The 17075-nt window shown below is 39.3% G+C and overlaps 1 protein-coding gene across 4 annotated transcripts in view; it reads left to right on the top strand.

The window, feature by feature from the left end:
• The window catches only part of NHSL1 (NHS like 1), a 128010-nt gene that overhangs the window by 88909 nt on the left and 22026 nt on the right, over positions 1-17075 (top strand). The window lies entirely within an intron of this gene.

Below are 17075 nucleotides of genomic sequence, written 5' to 3'. Positions count from 1 at the left end.
CATTCTTCAACAGTTATTTCCAGAACAATTACTAAGTACATACCCTGAATCAGGAGTCTTTATTAAGAATCTCTGTGACCCTCCCCTCACTGCTCACCGTATCATGATGATGCACTGATGTCTCCATGCGGCGCGGCCATCATTGGTAATCATTTGGACGTATTCCATTATCCCTCCTCAATGTGTTCCTAAACAGAACTACTTTAAGCACAGACTTGTAAATTCATTTTCAAGTTAAGTATTTATTATGCAGGTCCTGTGTGCCAGGGACTATTCTGGGTGCTGAAGATGTAACAGTGAAGCAAACAGAAGAAATCCTTGCCCTTGATAGTGGTTGATCTGACAATGAGACATGAGTAAATAAGCAGTGATACTATATTAGAAAGTGATACGCACTCTGGAGGAAAATAAAGCAGAATGACAGAGGGGGGAGGTTGACCATTTTAAATTAAAAGGGCAGGCCTTCCTGAGCAAAGAGGTGATTGGGATTAAAAGAGTGAGCCAGGCAGCAAATCTTGGAGAACATTCCATGAAGTAGAGTAGCCGGTGCAATAAATGTTTCTTAAGAATATATGCCATATACCCAGAAATTGCAAAATGCGATGATTAATAAGGTATCTGTATGTGCCTCAAGGAAATTACAGCTCTCTGGTAGGGAGAACGAGCCAGAATAAAAAGGGTTTTCCATATTACCTGCTACAATAAGTGTTTGTCACAGAGTAACATGTGAAAGTGAAAGTCTTCTCGTCTGGGCATTCAGGACGTGCGGAAGGGCTGGGGCGAGGGTAAGATATGTAAGAAGCAGAGCCACGGGGCTGTTGCAATGGGCAAGACGTACCAAGGACTAGACCCAAAGAATGGCTGTGTCAGTGGTGAGAAAAGGAGAGTCTAAGAGATGAAATTCAGAGCGGGTGGCATCCTGGGAGTGAGGAGACGAATCTCACGTCTTAGCTCTGCCACTTGTTGGGTTTCTTTGGATGTATCACTTGGGCCTTCCAGGCACTCATTTCCATATCTAGAAAGTGGGGATTGGAGTAAGATTACTCTCTCAGGTCTTTTTGAAAGTCTGCTCCTTCATTCATTGACTCCAGATAATTTATGCAGCATCTCCAACAAACCAAGCATCATCATAGGTTCTGCAGACCTATCAAGTGAAAAAGACAAAGTCCCTTTTATCAGAGGGAAAACAAGAGTAAACAAATAAATATAACACAGAGTGGTGATACATGTTATGAAGAAAAATGAAACATTAGTAAGGAGGGTTTTAGAGTGACAGGGCTACTATTTTTAGATTGAGTGTTCAAGACGGGCTCTCTGAGGGTGTCATTAGAGCAGACCTCAGAATGAAGTGTAGGAACACTGCATGTGACTGTCTTTGGGAAGAGCATTCTGGGAAGAAGAGTGAGTAAGTTCAAAGGCCTGGAGACAGTAATATGGTTATCCTGTGGGGGAAATAGCCAGAACCACCGGAGTGGCTGGATTGGGCATGGTGAGGACTTTGGACTTGTTGTTCCTGGGTGAGATGGGGAGGCCCTGGAGGAACTGAGGTGGAAAGTAGCATGATCTGATTTACTATTTAATGCAACATGGCTACTGGATGGAGACAGGACCGTGGAGAGTTGACGATGGAAGTAGAGTGACAAGTCACTAGGCCATTGCAGTAATCCTGGCAAAGATACAGACGATGTGGGCTGGGACCAGGGTGGCAGTGGTAGAGATTCTAGCTTTATTTTATTTATTTATTTTTAAAGATTTTATTTATTCATTTGACAGAGAGAGAGAGAGAGACAGAGCACAAACGGGGGAGAGGCAGGGGGAGAGGCAGTGGGAGAGGGAGAAGCACACTCCCCACTGAGCAGGAAGCCCGACTCGGGACTGGATCCCAGGACCCTGAGATCATGACTTGAGCCAAAGGCAGATGCCTAACCAGATGAGCCACCCAGGTACTGCAATTCTAGCTTTATTTTAAAAGTGAATCCTTCAGCCCAACAGTACATTAAAAGGATTATTCACTGCGACCAAGTGGGATTTATTCCTGGGCTGCAAGGTTGGTTCAACATCCGCAAATAATTAATGTGATACAATACCTTAATAAAAGAAAGAACAAGAACCATGTGATCCTCTCAATAGATGAAGAAAAAGCATTTGACAAAGTACAGCATCCTTTCTTGATCAAAACTTTTCAGAGTGTAGGGTTAGAGGGTACATACCTCAATATCATAAAAGCCATCTATGAAAAACCCACAGCCAATATCATTCTCAGTGGGGAAAAACTGAGAGCTTTTCCCCTAAGGTCAGGAACATGGCAGGGATGTCTACTATCACCACTGCTATTCAACATAGTACTAGAAGTCCTAGCCACAGCAATCAGACAACAAAAAGAAATAAAAGGCATCTGAACCAGCAAAGAAGTAGTCAAACTCTCTCTCTTTGCAGATGATATGATACTTTATGTGGAAAACCCAAAAGACTCCACCCCAAAACTGCTAGAACTCACACAGGAATTCACTAAAGTGGCAGGATATAAAATCAATGCACAGAAATCAGTGGCATTCCTATACGCCAACAACAAGACAGAAGAAAGAGAAATTAAGGAGTCAATCCCATTTACAATTGCACCCAAAACCATAAGATACCTAGGAATAAATCTAACCAAAGAGGCAAAGAGTCTGTACTCAGAAAACTCTAGAATACTCATGAAAGAAATGGAGAAGACACAAAAAAAAGGAAAAACGTTCCATGCTCATGGATTGGAAGAACAAATATTGTGAAAATGTCTATGCTACCTAGAGCAATCTACACATTTAATGCAATCCCTATCAAAATACCATCAACTTTTCTCAGAAAAGTGGAACAAATAATCCTAAAATCTGTATGGAGCCAGAAAAGACCCAGAATAGCCAGAGGAATGTTGAAAAAGGAAAGCAAAGCTGGTGGCATCACAATTCCAGACTTCAAGCTCTATTACAAAGCTGTCATCATCAAGACAGTATGGTACTGGCACAAAAACAGACACATAGATCAATGGAACAGAGAGCCCAGAAATGGACCCTCCACTCTATGGTCAACTCATCTGTGACAAAGCAGGAAAGAATGTCCAGTGGCAAAAAGACAGTCTCTTCAACAAATGGTGTTGGGAAAATTGGACAGCCACATGCAGAAGAATGAAACTGGACCATTTCCTTACACCAAACACAAAAATAGACCGAAAATGGATGAAAGACTTAAATGTGAGACAGGAATCCATCAAAATCCTAGAGGAGAACACAGGCAGCAACCTCTTCGACCTCTGCCACAGCGACTTTTTCCTAGAAACATCACCAAAGGCAAGGGAAGCAAGGGCAAAAATGAACTATTGGGACTTCCTCAAGATAAAAAGCTTTTGCACAGCAAAGGAAACAGTCAACAAAACCAAAAGACAACCAACAGAATGGGAGAAGATACTTGCAAATGACATATTGGATAAAGGGCTAGTATCCAAAATCAATAAAGAACTTATCAAACTCAACACCCAAAGAACAACTAATCCAATCGAGAAATGGGCAGAAGACATGAACAGACATTTCTTCAAAGAAGACATCCAGATGACCAACAGACACATGAAAAAGTGCTCAACATCACTCCTCATCAGGGAAATCCAAATCAAAACCTCAGTGAGATACCACCTCACACAAGTCAGAATGGCTGAAATTAACAAGTCAGGAAACGACAGATGTTGGCGAGGATGTGGAGAAAGGGGAACCCTCCTACACTGTTGGTGGGAATGCAAGCTGGTGCAGCCACTCTGGAAAACAGTATGGAGGTTCCTCAAAAAGTTGAAAATAGAGCTACCCTATGACCCAGGAATTGCACTACTGGGTATTTACCCCAAAGATACAAATGTAGTGATCTGAAGGGGCACCTGCACCCCAATGTTTATAGCAGCAACATCCATAATAGCCAAACTATGGAAAGAGCCTAGATGTCCATCAACAGATGAATGGATAAAGGAGATGTGGTATGTGACACATACACTGGAATATTATGCAGCCATCAGAAAACCCCAAAATCTTGCCATTTGCAACAACGTAGATGGAACTACAGGGTATTATGCTAAGTGAAATAAGTCAATCAGAGAAAGACAAGTATCATATGAGGAATTTGAGAAACAAGACAGAGGACCATAGGGGAAGGGAGAAAAAAAATGAAATAAGATGAAACCAGAGAGGGAGACAAACCATAAGAGACTCTTAATCTCAGGAAACAAACTGAGGGTTGCTGGAGTGGGGTTGGGGTGGCTGGGTGATAGACATTGGGGAGGGTATGTGCTGTAGTGAGCGCTGTGAATTGTGTAAGACTGATGAATCACAGACCTGTACCTCTGCAACAAATAATACATTATATATATTTAAAAAAAAAAAAAAGAAGATAGGGGGCGCCTGGGTGGCTCAGTTGGTTAAGCGACTGCCTTCGGCTCAGGTCATGATCCTGGAGTCCTGGGATCGAATCCCACATCGGGCTCCCTGCTCAGCAGGGAATCTACTTCTCCCTCTGACCCTCTTCCCTCTCATGCTCTCTATCTCTCATTCTCTCTCTCTCTCTCAAAAAAAAAAAAAATCTTAAAAAAGGAAGGTAGTAGGAAGGGAAAAATGAAGGGGGGAATCAGAGCGGGAGGCGAACCATGAGAGACTATGGACTCTGAGAAACAAACTGAGGATTTTAGAGGGAAAGGGGATGGGGGATGGGTTAGCCCAGTGATGCGTATTAAGGAGGGCACATATTGCATGGAGCACTGGGTGTTAATATGCAAACAATGATTCATGGAACACTACATCAAAAACTAATGATGTAATGTATGGTGACTAACATAACAATAAAATTTTTTTAAAAAAGTGGATCCTACAGGGCGCCTGGGTGGCTCAGTTGGTTAAGCGACTGCCTTCGGCTCAGGTCATGATCCTGGAGTCCTGGGATCGAGTCCCGCATCGGGCTCCCTGCTCAGTGGGGAGTCGGCTTCTCCCTCTGACCCTCCCCCCTCTCATGCTCTCTCTCTCTCTCTCTCTCAATCTCTCTCTCAAATAAATAAATAAAATCTTTAAAAAAATTAAAAAAAATTAAGTGGATCCTACAGAGTTTGCTGAAGTTGTAAGAAAAAGAAGAGTCAAGGATAATTTCATTTACTGTCTTTTCAGCTTGATCCCTCTGGAGTCCCATTTTTTCCTTCCGTCCTTTTCTCCCTTCTTTCCTTTCTTGAATCCCATTTCAAAAATTATTGGACCCCCATGAGAAATTCTGTTCCACTGACCCTACCCTCTTCCTGTCATCAGTCATCCTTCCCCAGCTTAGATTACATGGCCCACAGTTATATTCACTTCTTTGCACACACTTTCAACTCTGCTGGCCCCTCTCGCCTCCTGCCAGCTTCCTAGAGAAATCCGCCCCCCCCCCCCCCGCCCTTGAATGCAGCTCTATCCCTGCTCTGCACTAAAGCCTGGCTAGCTAAACAAGGCTAGAAAAAAATACTAGGTTATATTAGCTGATTGTACTATAAATGCCTGACCTCAAACCTAAAGTGGCAGCAGTCCTACCATATTAGCTCATCAATTCATTCTTCCACTCTACCAAATTATATTTCACGCCTCCTTCTCAAATCTCCAAATACCATGTTTTCTGCTTTACTCTCGGATATTTACTGTCTTTGATATTTCCTGCACTGGGTGGTGGGGGGGGGGCAATCCAAAGTTACATCCTTTCACAACCAAACCTATTGAACTGCTTGCATCTGTTCTTCCACCTACTACCCTTTCCTGCCATTGCAATAGGTGAATAGTCCTTGCTTCTTTCTGCCCTGTTGCATTCCAAGTGCCTAGGTTTGGGCTTGGCATGTAGTGAGGACTCAGTATTTTTTCAATGGACTGATTAAAGCCAGATTCTCAAGGACTTCATACTTGAAGTTTACCCCTCTCTTTTACCTAATCAATTTTCTCTCTTTATTGCATCATAACCATCATTATTTGAATATACTGTATTTTCTTTCATCTTGAAGAAACTCTCCTTTGACCTTTTATCCCCCTCCAAATTCTGCCACATTTTTCAGTTCTTCTTTATAATAGAACTTCTCCAACGAACTGTCTAGACTTGCTGTCAACACTGTCTTTTCTCACAATCTCCTTTGAACCCCCTCCAAATAAACATTTATCCCCAGCATGCTACTGAAGTTACTCTTGTTAAGTCTAATCATCATGTCTACGTTGCCAGATCTAATAGTTAGTTCTCAGCCCTCCTCTGATTCAAACTCTCAACAGCCTTTAACATAGTTTACTGTTCTTTCCTTCTGTACTTGGCTTTCATGAGACCACACACTTCTGGTTTTCCTCATTGCTCGCTAGCCATTGCTTCTCAGTCATTTGTTGGGTTCTCTTTTCCCATGTATCTAAACCTTGGTGTAATTCTGCTCCTCTGAAACAGGCTCACTCCTTTGGGTGATTTCATTGAGTCCCATGGCCTTAAGTTCCATGCACTGAAGTTTTCTGAATTTCTATCACTAGTCCAGACTCGTGCATTTCTCTGCTTACTATCCATTTCCACTTAAATGTCTTATGGGTATCTCAAACTTAACCAAATCCTAGTATGTGATTCTCCCAACCCTACCTGCTCCTCTCATAGTTTTCCCCACCTCAGTAAGCCATAACTCCATTCTGCTAGATGTTTAAGTCAGAAATGTTGGGAACATTCTTGATTCTTTTATTCTCACACCTTCAGTAAGTTATATAGGATTATCAATTATTGAACCACTACTAAGACCTCACATCTGATGTTATGTAATGATTAAGCCCAGGGCATGTTTCTGAGAGTGGGTGGTAGGGGCATGTTGGAGGTGAGCTTGTGAAGGGCAAGGGCAGGGGAGAGATGGATCAGCTCCGGAGTTACTGAGTCCACCAAGAGTGTTAACGGGTAGTAGTGGAGGGAGACTGAGGTGGGATCACGGGCCAGGGGGGGCATGTTAAGTGAAGGAGTTAGCTTTTACTGCATAGTTCATAGGAAGTCACTAACATTTTTTAAGCAGAGGACTCTATGATTATGTATTTATAACAAAGTTATATATACCATCTTTTGTTAGATGAAAGTAGATAATACTGAAACTGATTTTCTAATTTATGTAATGTATCAAATCTAACACTAGAACTTCTAGCAAGGGAGTATTTTAACAGACTGATTTCTGTTTTTAAAAATAGAGAAATTTTATAAAAAATTTCACACCAGATTGACCCAAAAAAAGTAAACTGTTAGGTAATAGATGGGTTTACTGATCTTATTGTGGCAGTCATTTTGCAGTCTACACATAAAGCAAATTATCACATTATACACCTTAAACTTACACAATGTTATATGTTGATTATATCTTGATAAAACTGGGTAGAAAAATGAAGCCCATTTAAAAAGAAAAATGGACCAAATTTTAAAAATCACAAAGCTCAGATGGTTTCATAGAGAGGGTTCTACTAAATCTTTAGTAAATCCAATGCTTGAGGGGCGCCTGGGTGGCTCAGTTGGTTGAGCGACTGCCTTCGGCTCAGGTCATCGTCCCGGAGTCCTGGGATCGAGTCCCGCATCAGGCTCCCGGCTCAGCGGGGAGCCTGCTTCTCCCTCTGACCCTCTCCCCTCTCATGTACTCTCTTTCATTCTGGCTCTCTCAAATAGATAAATCTTAAAAAAAAAAAAAAAAAAAAATCCAATGCTTGAAACTTTACCAGAGCAAAGAAAAAGGATATGGTATGAATTTTTTTTTTTTTAATGAATTAGCTTAACCCTGAGGCCAAGCCTGACAAAGATTACACAAAGCAGAAAATCAACTGGCCAGTCTCATTCATGAATATTATCATTAGAAGTCATAAGTAGGATGTTAAGAAACGTAATCTAACAGCTCATTACAAGACAAATACTAAAAAATCAACCTGAATTTATCCCAATAATAATGCAAGGGAATTCAGTTTCAGTTAATCTAATCACCCAGTAATCATATTAATAGATTTGAAGAGAAAAATCAGGTCAAAGCCATAGATATTGACAAGGTATTTGATACAATTCAATAGCCGTTCTTGATAAAAAAAAAAAAAACACAAAAAAACATGATATAGGAACAGGTAGATACTCATAACTTAAAATGTATCTCCTTTGTCAGCAAATCCAACATGATTTTTAATGAGCCATTCTTGTTAGGTAAGGCATAAGACAGCACATTCACTATCACTATTATTGCACTGTATGGGAAAAACCAGCCAGAATGGTTAGAAAAGCTATAGAATAAGAGGCTCAAAAGTAGGGAAGACTGAGATGATATTATCATTCTTGGTGACTCCAGGAAGATAAAAAATTAAAACTGCTATCAATATTAGAATTCAGTGACAGAGTAAGGTATGAAATTTATGTATGAAAATAAATAATTTTCATATCTACAAAAGCAAGTTACAAGATGTAGTAGAAAAAATCTTAAGTTCTGCTAGCAGACAAAGAAGGGATAAATTCATAAGTGTAACATCTATGTGAAAAAAATTTAAATACTATGGAAGAGAACACAAGATTTGAATAAATTAAAAGACACTATGATCTTAGAGGACTCAGTATCAAAAAACTGTCTTTCTGTCCAAGTGAATTTATAAAAATAACACAATACCAATAAGAAGTTGAATAGTTTAGTTTTGGTTTGGTCTAGAGTTAGTTTGGGGGATGGAAAGAGGAGGGAGAGAACCAGAGAGGCTGAATCTAAGGGTAAAAGCTGGGAAAGCTGTAACACCGAGGAGCACTAAGGAAGGAGAATTGGCCTCACCAGGTATTAAAAAGAGTCAGGAATTACTCAGTGTGGAACCTGAGTATACAGACCAGTGGGACAGAATGTTGACTATAAAGTAGACTTAAATCTTTATGGGATTCCATATATGACCAAGTTGGCATTTGAAATCAGGTGGGAGTCCAGTAACTGTAAAAGGGGCTCCGAGCCAGCAGTTTATGATTTCCGTGTTAAGACCAAGACCCTTAAGTGCAGTTCTTAAAAGTCACTCTAAAGGTTGGGATTATTTTAGGTACAGAGTGTGTAGAGGTCAAATGTGAGGGAAAATTCTGGGGAAACACTTTACTTTGTATTTCCTTGGTAAGCAGTGTGGGGTGGAGTATGGTGAGGAGAAAAGTGGACTATGTAAAATTTAACAAGTGCTTGGGCTACAAAGGCTCTGACATTGAAAGAACCATATAGAGTGAAAAGCATCTAATTTGCATTCAATGCTATGAAGCATCTCTTAGGTGCGTAGGATAGAAGCACTCTCCTAAAATGAGAGTTGCTAATAAGGTAAAGGTTAAAAGCCTAAATTAGAACAAAGAACCTAGGGGACATCTCCTTCTGGGTGTTTATTCTAGAGAATTATTCTATAATAATTATCCTAATGCAAAACAGTTACTAAGTAGGACTCCTGTTTCTGGTATAAGGAGTGGTGTTTTGCTAATGATATCTACACGTATCTCTCAAAGTGTAACAAGAAAAATAATTAAAAATATTTCCAGCGATATAGGTTATATATAAACCTGCTGCATGAAAAGTGCTGTCTGCAAAGGGTTTTAGAAATCTCACAAAATACCTTCCCCCGCCCCAACTGTGAAATCAGAGAGTAAGTGATTGCTTTAGTACCCTTCTAGTCTTGACGGTTTTTTTCTTTCAGTTTTCAGTGCGTAGCAGTACTACCAAACAGGTTTTTCAGGTATTTGAAGGAAGTTCAGTTATAGATGCCAAAACATTTCCTTTGAGTTGATAGGGCATTTCTTCAACTGCCGTTGTTGGAGGTTGTATTTGATGATAAGTCACTGAATCCGGGAAACATTCATAGAGGCCCCATTGTCTCAGCACAATGGATGTCAGTCATGGGTTACTCAATCTCTTGTGGAAAATTAACCCCCAAACACATAAATTAGACTGGGATTACGGCAATAAAAGGTTGGCTTTAATGGTATTGATAGAACCCCAAATTTCCCATCTCCTGTTATTCTTGGAACTGGCATCTCAGGTTCTCTCAGTTCTCATCGATGAGGGATATTTAAATCAAAGGAGGACTTTGAAGAAGACAGAAGGACAGGAGGCTTGCTCTGTAACTGCACACATTGGAGTCTTCCATCACATGATGCTTGAGAACACCAGTTTGGGGCAGCTTTTCTACCTGTTGAAGCTTCTCTCCATGAGTTTCAGTTTCCACATTATAAAGAGTTATAAGCCCCGTGTTCTAGTTTGCTCAGGACAGCCCTGGTTTACAGCTGCTATCCTGTGTAATTATTCAGAGCACCGCCTTTCACTTTCAAAGGAGTTCTGGTTTCGATACACGGCTTACCTTATCTACCTTGGAGAGGGATGCAGTGAGGTTGAAGTGAATTAATGTTAATGAAATTCTTCGTATGGTGCCTGGCACACAGAATATGCTCAAGTAATGATTAGTACAGTATTATTAAACTGCTTGGTTATTCAAACCAGACTTTAAAGAAAATGACTCCCTGGATAGTGAAATTTGGCCACTCTCCCCGTCATGCTGTATCTCTTATTCCACCCACATAGAATTTCCTGCCTGAAGCAATGAATTTGAGAGGTTTCAGCAACTGCTAAAAAACTTGTGGTGGTTGTGTCTTCCTAGGTTATCACCAAGTAGAGCTACTAGCAGTCATGCTAGTACTAACTTTACAATAATGGTAGAACCCTTTAGAACATTTTCCAAACTTGTTCACACATTATATCTCCTTTTCCATGGGAACTCCTAGGAAAGAGGTATTTTCATAATCATTACTATCATTTTTAAAGATCTGAAATCTGAGACTCAGGATTAATGAAATTACTTTCCTAAGAGCCCATGGCTAGAGTGCATCAGGGAGGAGGTGAATGCAGGGCCTCTCACTTTATACTCCATTTTATTTTCCTTGGCGCAATGTTGGTGAAACAAAAGAGCAAGATTACTAAATTAACCAACTTCCTTCCCATTATGCCTGCTATTGTCATTTTTCATTCCACCATTGACTTGTCTGGTATTCATTCATTCATGATTTTTGGATTTTTGGCTTTTTTAAAAACCATTTAAGTGCTACTTGGTCTCAATATATACACATAGTGCCTGGCCTTTGGTGGTATATGGTCTAGAAAACACTTATGATGCCTCTCAATGCATTCATTTGTATTGGGTCTCTCTGTGTGAGTAATTTCAGGGCACAGTGGGAACACAGAGTGCTCTACAATTTGGGACACCTTGTTACTCTGTATCTTGCAAGCAAGAATGAGAAGATTGGGGATTGTCATTTTTTTCAGGCCTTCAATGCATTCAAACCAGTGAGGGTGTCTCTAGTAACTTGTCCCAGTTTCTCTTGTTGTAAACATCCCATTACACTGGAATAAGGCTCTATTCATATCTGCCTTCCCCTTTAAATGGGGACACAGCATTCCTGTCTTGTTGATATTTCTGTCATCTCCCAATATGGAATCAAGCACCAGCATGCAGAAAAGTTTAGGAGCCAGAGACTAGGCTTAATGCTCTCTGTAAGTCTATTTAGTACTTAATGCGGCCATGAGAGGTAGCTGGGATTGTGTGCATGTCACAGAGGAAGAAACTGTATTTTGGAGATTATATCATTTGCTTCAGATCACATAGTTTTAAAATAACTAAAACTGAAATCTCTCTGTTTTAAAGCAGTGTTATTGACATAATTTACATAATATAAATACACATATTTAAATTATACAATTTAATAAGTTTTGACATATGTTTACACATATGAGCCCATCACCACAGTCATGACAGTGAACACCTTCACTATCCTTAAAAGTGAGCCAGAATTCAAATCCAGATCTGTGGCTCCAGAGCTCCTGTTTTCCCTCCAACAATGAGTATATGGGGGAATTGAGCCTTAGCTACATACAGCCTTCTCCTCCTCACCTCTCTGTTTTGGGAGTTCTAAATTGTTGAGATAACAGAAAGAACATCTTTTACAACCCAATTATCCATCAATAAAAGAGTGAATAAATAAATACGGTATTGGACTGGAATGTATGCCCATAAAATGAATGAATTTCAGGCTCAACAAAAACAGTGTGTGTCTTAGAAACATAAGAACACAACAGAGAGAATGAAACCATTTTTATAAAAGTCAAAGCAAATATAAACATGTAATTTACACATAGTTGTACACACATATCAAAAAGTAAGGGAATGAATATTGCACAACTCGGGAGAGTGGTTATCTTGGGGGTTGCAAGGAGGAGCATGGAGGTAGATGCAGTTATTGGTAATATTTTATGTAAGTTATGGGTTGGGTAGTATTCATAATGTTATGTTATATACTTTGTATATATCATTTATGAAAATTAAAAGATTAAAAACAAATACTGCATCATTTTAAACATTTATGTTCTAATTTAAGTATTTTCTGTTATTTTAAGGGAAAGATGACTTAAAGCAAGAGTTTAAATCCACAGTATTTTAAATTCAATATGTAGTATTGATAAAGGGGCTAACTTTGTGGTAAATGGACTAATACACTGATGGGAAGAAAAGGAACAAAGTTATTTAATAATGTGGATATGGTCACCACTACCTGGCCATCATGGAGTTGCTGGATGAACCATGAACTGTGCTTCTGTATGGATCCATTTCTACCATCCCTGCTTTTTTGGTTGTTGTTGGGTCCAGAGGGGGAAAGAGAAATAGGAGAGAACAGAATTAAGTCAGGATCTTTTGTGTCTGAATACACTGAAGGTAGAAGCATATAGCCAAAAAAGACTGCAGAAGTTTTGACACCTTCTAAAACCATCTAAAATCTTGAAAACCAAAAGTAAAGAGAGACGTAATTCTGGGAAGAAAAACACCAAAGACTGAGTAAGTGTCCTGCAAAAAAGAGTGGAATATATGTTGACATCCTCTTAAATATTGCTCTATATAGTTTCATCTGTTCTGTATTTTTATGTAATAATTGCTAAACGAGTGCTAAATTTAGCTCTGGTTATAATTCCAGTTTCTAATTTCTAAGAGCATAGCAGATTAAAAAAAAAAAAAGCCTGGGCTAGTCTATGATTCACAGTTAAGCCCACTTTTTGATAACTTGGCCAACTGCCAAAGAGACCATATTTCAGGCTCCACTGTCCATCTGGTGGGAGCTTGTCTGGTTTCCAGACAGGACCTAGTCTCTGAAATGCAGGTCTACAGCATCCAAAATCTACAAAACAACTGCTGGTGTGGCCAGTGACTTCCTTTTCTAAATGAAGTATTTTGGAGCAAGTAATTGTGGTTTCTTGTTTCATTTGTGTTTCTCCATTCCTTCCAGGACTAAGGGATGGGGTGGCGATGAACATTACTGACCAATAGACAGGTCTAAAAACTGCACTTAAGTTCTGAAAGCAAGGCAACTTTAAACTCAGTGTTTAAAAAAACAGTTCACTCCATATTGAGGGAGTCCGTTAATATGAAGCATTGTGAAGCTATTTGAGTTATTCTCTTCTGAACACAGGGAGCTTGAGTTGCTCAAAACCTACAGCTAGTAAATGACAGAGCCAGGGTGCTGATACTTGGTGTTTTACTCCAGGTTATAGTGCTCCTTCCATTACACCACACTTCGGGCTTTTATAGATTTTCAAAAGGTTTGTTCTTGAATAAGAGATATAAATGGAGATTTTTATCTTTGGATCAGACAACCTAGTAATTGATTGCAAATATTGCCAAGTTGTTACTTTACACTGTTTAACAGCAGAAACTCTGAGGTCAAGTCTGGGTTCTAATCCTGGCTGTCCACTGTGTACTTCCCAAAAGTAAACTTACTTTACTCCATTTCCTTATTTATAAAATGAGGCTAAAGCTATAAAGATAAAAATGAGGTACCAATTTCTTTAAAGTCTGTAACCCAGAGCGAGGCATATAGCAATCAGTTACTAAATGGTGACCCTTTTTTAGCCAAAATTTTGCAGGAGTTCTCCATGCGATTCTGATTTAAAGCTTCATGGAACTTATGTTCTCATGGGAGAGATAAACAAGATAAATAACTAAAATATATGTATATAAGTGATATTTACTAAAGAGAAAAAACGGAGAGGGGAGAAACAAAATACTGGGGAGGAGTTAAAATTTTAGGGATGCTGAACAGGTAAGATCTCAACAAGAAAGGGACTCTTGAGTACACACCGAAGAAAAATAAGGTGTGGGTGTCTAAGGGAAGAGCATGTCAGCCAATGGGAGCAGCAATGGCAAAGGTCCTGTGGCAGGAGTGTGCATGATATGTACAAGAAAGTGCATGGAAAGGGTAGTGTGGCTGGAGTAGAATAAGGGATAGAATAGTAGGAGTTTAGGTAAGAGATAGCAGTGGGCCATTGGCAGATCACATAGGGCCTTGTAGGTCATAGTAAGGATGTTGGGGGCATTGAGCAGAGGAGCAACATGATCTGACTTAAATTTTAAGAGAGTCCCTCTGGCCTCTGAGAAATAGACTGTTGGAGTGGGAGGGTAGTCAACATAGACAGAAGCATGGAGACTAGTTAAGAGGCTAACATAATAATCCCCAGGAGCATTACAATATCCGTCTTACTGGAGTATTTATGATGTGTTGTGCCGTTGAGATGCAGGAGGTTTATCCTGTGCCCATTGCTGTGTTTATAAATACTAGGAGGGATAGGAGTCAGATCGTTCTGGAAGTCATTACTGTCTGCGTTTTAATTTTTCTGGCAAAAAGACTAAAATGCAGTACTGTTTCATTGTGATAAGTTATCAATCCTGACACTATCAGCCAACTAAAAGCAAAGTAGGTTACTAGGGCTGATGAACACCATTGAGATGCACACAAACTGTGAAACAGTGCTTCATTCACCTTCTCCCTTGGCAGACGTCACATGGAAAAGGGAGCCCTCTCTGCAGGATGTCACCCTGCTATTTATTCTCCATCAAGCTGCAGCTTTACTTTTCTTGCTGTTAAACCTCTTTCGTTAGCATGTGCTTCCCATGGCCTTCAAAGCTTGTGCCATATTTCAAGATGATCTGAAAAATTATTTCTCTGTGTACATCAGAAAATTGGAGTAACCAAGTTTACTAGGTTGAGATCAATCTTCAATGTCATGAAATTCTTATATAAAATTAGTTTTTATTTACTTGTGTGTGTGTGTGTGTGTGTGTGTCTCCATCTTAGGGGTAGAGAATATATAAGTCAAATTTTAAAAAGAGTGTTACAAGTGCAGAAAGGCTGGAAATTATTTATTTATATCACTATGGCTTAGCTGCTGCTGCTGACCCCAAAATTCCCTTGATTGTTTTTCAAGGATCTGTAGGAGTTGTACCCATTTTCCCAGAAGTGGATCAAACATGAATGGATATGGTGTAATTTAGTATCATAATCAGAAGTCAGTAACATATGCTCATCATAAGTTGAGTGTATTTATTTGTCAGTTTAATTACAAACATTATTTCACATTTTCCTTTGGTGGGAAAGAAACTAGAATATCATTTTACATGTTTTATATATCAATATAAAGTAAAAAATAGAGATGTTTAATTATGATTTATTTTATATCATGTATTTCCACAACACCTTTATTATTGGTAGTGTTTTTACAATAAAAGAAAAAATCGGGTACCTGTCAATTCATGATTTTGCTTTCCTAAAGTCACATTTTATTACCATTACCTTCATTTCCATAATATTTGTCATAGACATTGTCATCAGTATCATCTCAGAGGTCTTAAGAGTAGCTCTTTTGGAGGTTCAGGAGGTAAACGGATAGTCCCCATTTTACAGCAAAGGAAACTTTAGGGTTCAGGAGCAGCCTGGAGGTCACTTGACTTGCAGGTATAAAGTGAATAGACTCTGGTCTTTGGATTCTTAGTCTAGACCCTGTCCCCAACACCAAACCATTTTTGTTGGTTCTTCTTTAGTCTTTTTTAAATTTGTGGAGGGCTGGTAGTTGTAGAATAAAAGCAGGTATTTTGCAGTAAGATGAATCCAATAGTAATAAACAGTGATGACAGTGTTCTTCTAAGTGATTGAAATTTCTAACTGGTGCATTTCTGTAAATTTCTTACCAGTGTCCTCTTAGAAACTTGCATTAAATCCAGAAAGGTATCAATGCCTGCTTTTTAGAGATAGATGAATCCTCACAAACATAACATCGAATGAAAGAAGTAAGTTAACCAAAGAGAATGTACACCATGATTCCCATTGGTCAAATACAGGCAAACAAAGCTATGGTTTTAGAAGTCAGCCACACAGTTACCCTGTGTGGTTTGGGGAGGAGAGTGTTGAACTGACTTGGGTGCTGGTGACACAGGTACTCCCTTGGAAAGGTTCATTGACTGTTTATTCTTAAGTAAAACTCTTTTAAATTTCTTATTTCCATAGGTGGAAGTTAGTCATAATGTTTTCAACTCGAAGAGCTGTTCTTAGACATTTATTGTATGTTATAAACTGCCATTTCCCAACAAAAGCCAATTACCCTTATTTGGTCATCATTGTTGTTTGTGAGCACATTGCATTTCTTTTGGGTTCTTGGAGCTGCTTTGCCAAGAATCAGCTGCCCAGCAGCCACAGTGAAGTCCATCAGAAAGCGCTTGCCAAAACAACCTTCTTGCTTATGCTTTTTAAGATGGTATGGGAAGAAAGATACTGAAGAAGGGCTCCCCAGTTAGGATGTTAATCTGTATCAAAACAGACCCTGCCAGTTCTGATAAGGGTCAAAGAGCATCAGTCAGCTTCTTAGAATTTAACAATTTCACACTGATTTTTTTCATATAAATGGTTTCAGAAGAGCACACATATTTGAGCAACAATAGCTTCATCATTTCAGAAGTGTTCCTTGAGGTCGGTGCCTAAAAGATAAGATTGAGGCTAGAAATTACTGTGAGCAAATAAAATTTTAATAAAAATGGAAACCAATGGCCACAGCCATGATGTTTCTCTAGGCTTCTCGTGGTAAACTAAATCCATAAGCTTTCTGACCACAATAAATAGAGGAAAAGCAGGAAGAACTGAAAAGATGTTGTGGGTCAGCAAAACCTTTTGCAGTCCTTGTGGTTTAGAGACTAAGGCCACTGTGTGAATCATATATA

This window comes from Callorhinus ursinus, unplaced genomic scaffold (assembly GCF_003265705.2).
Source record: "Callorhinus ursinus isolate GAN/ISIS: 27379988/994484 unplaced genomic scaffold, GSC_fseal_2.0 scaffold6, whole genome shotgun sequence".
NCBI classification, from domain to species: Eukaryota; Metazoa; Chordata; class Mammalia; order Carnivora; family Otariidae; genus Callorhinus; species Callorhinus ursinus.
The sequence above is the reverse complement of the archived record's forward strand: the minus strand, read 5'-3'. Positions and strand labels throughout refer to the sequence as shown.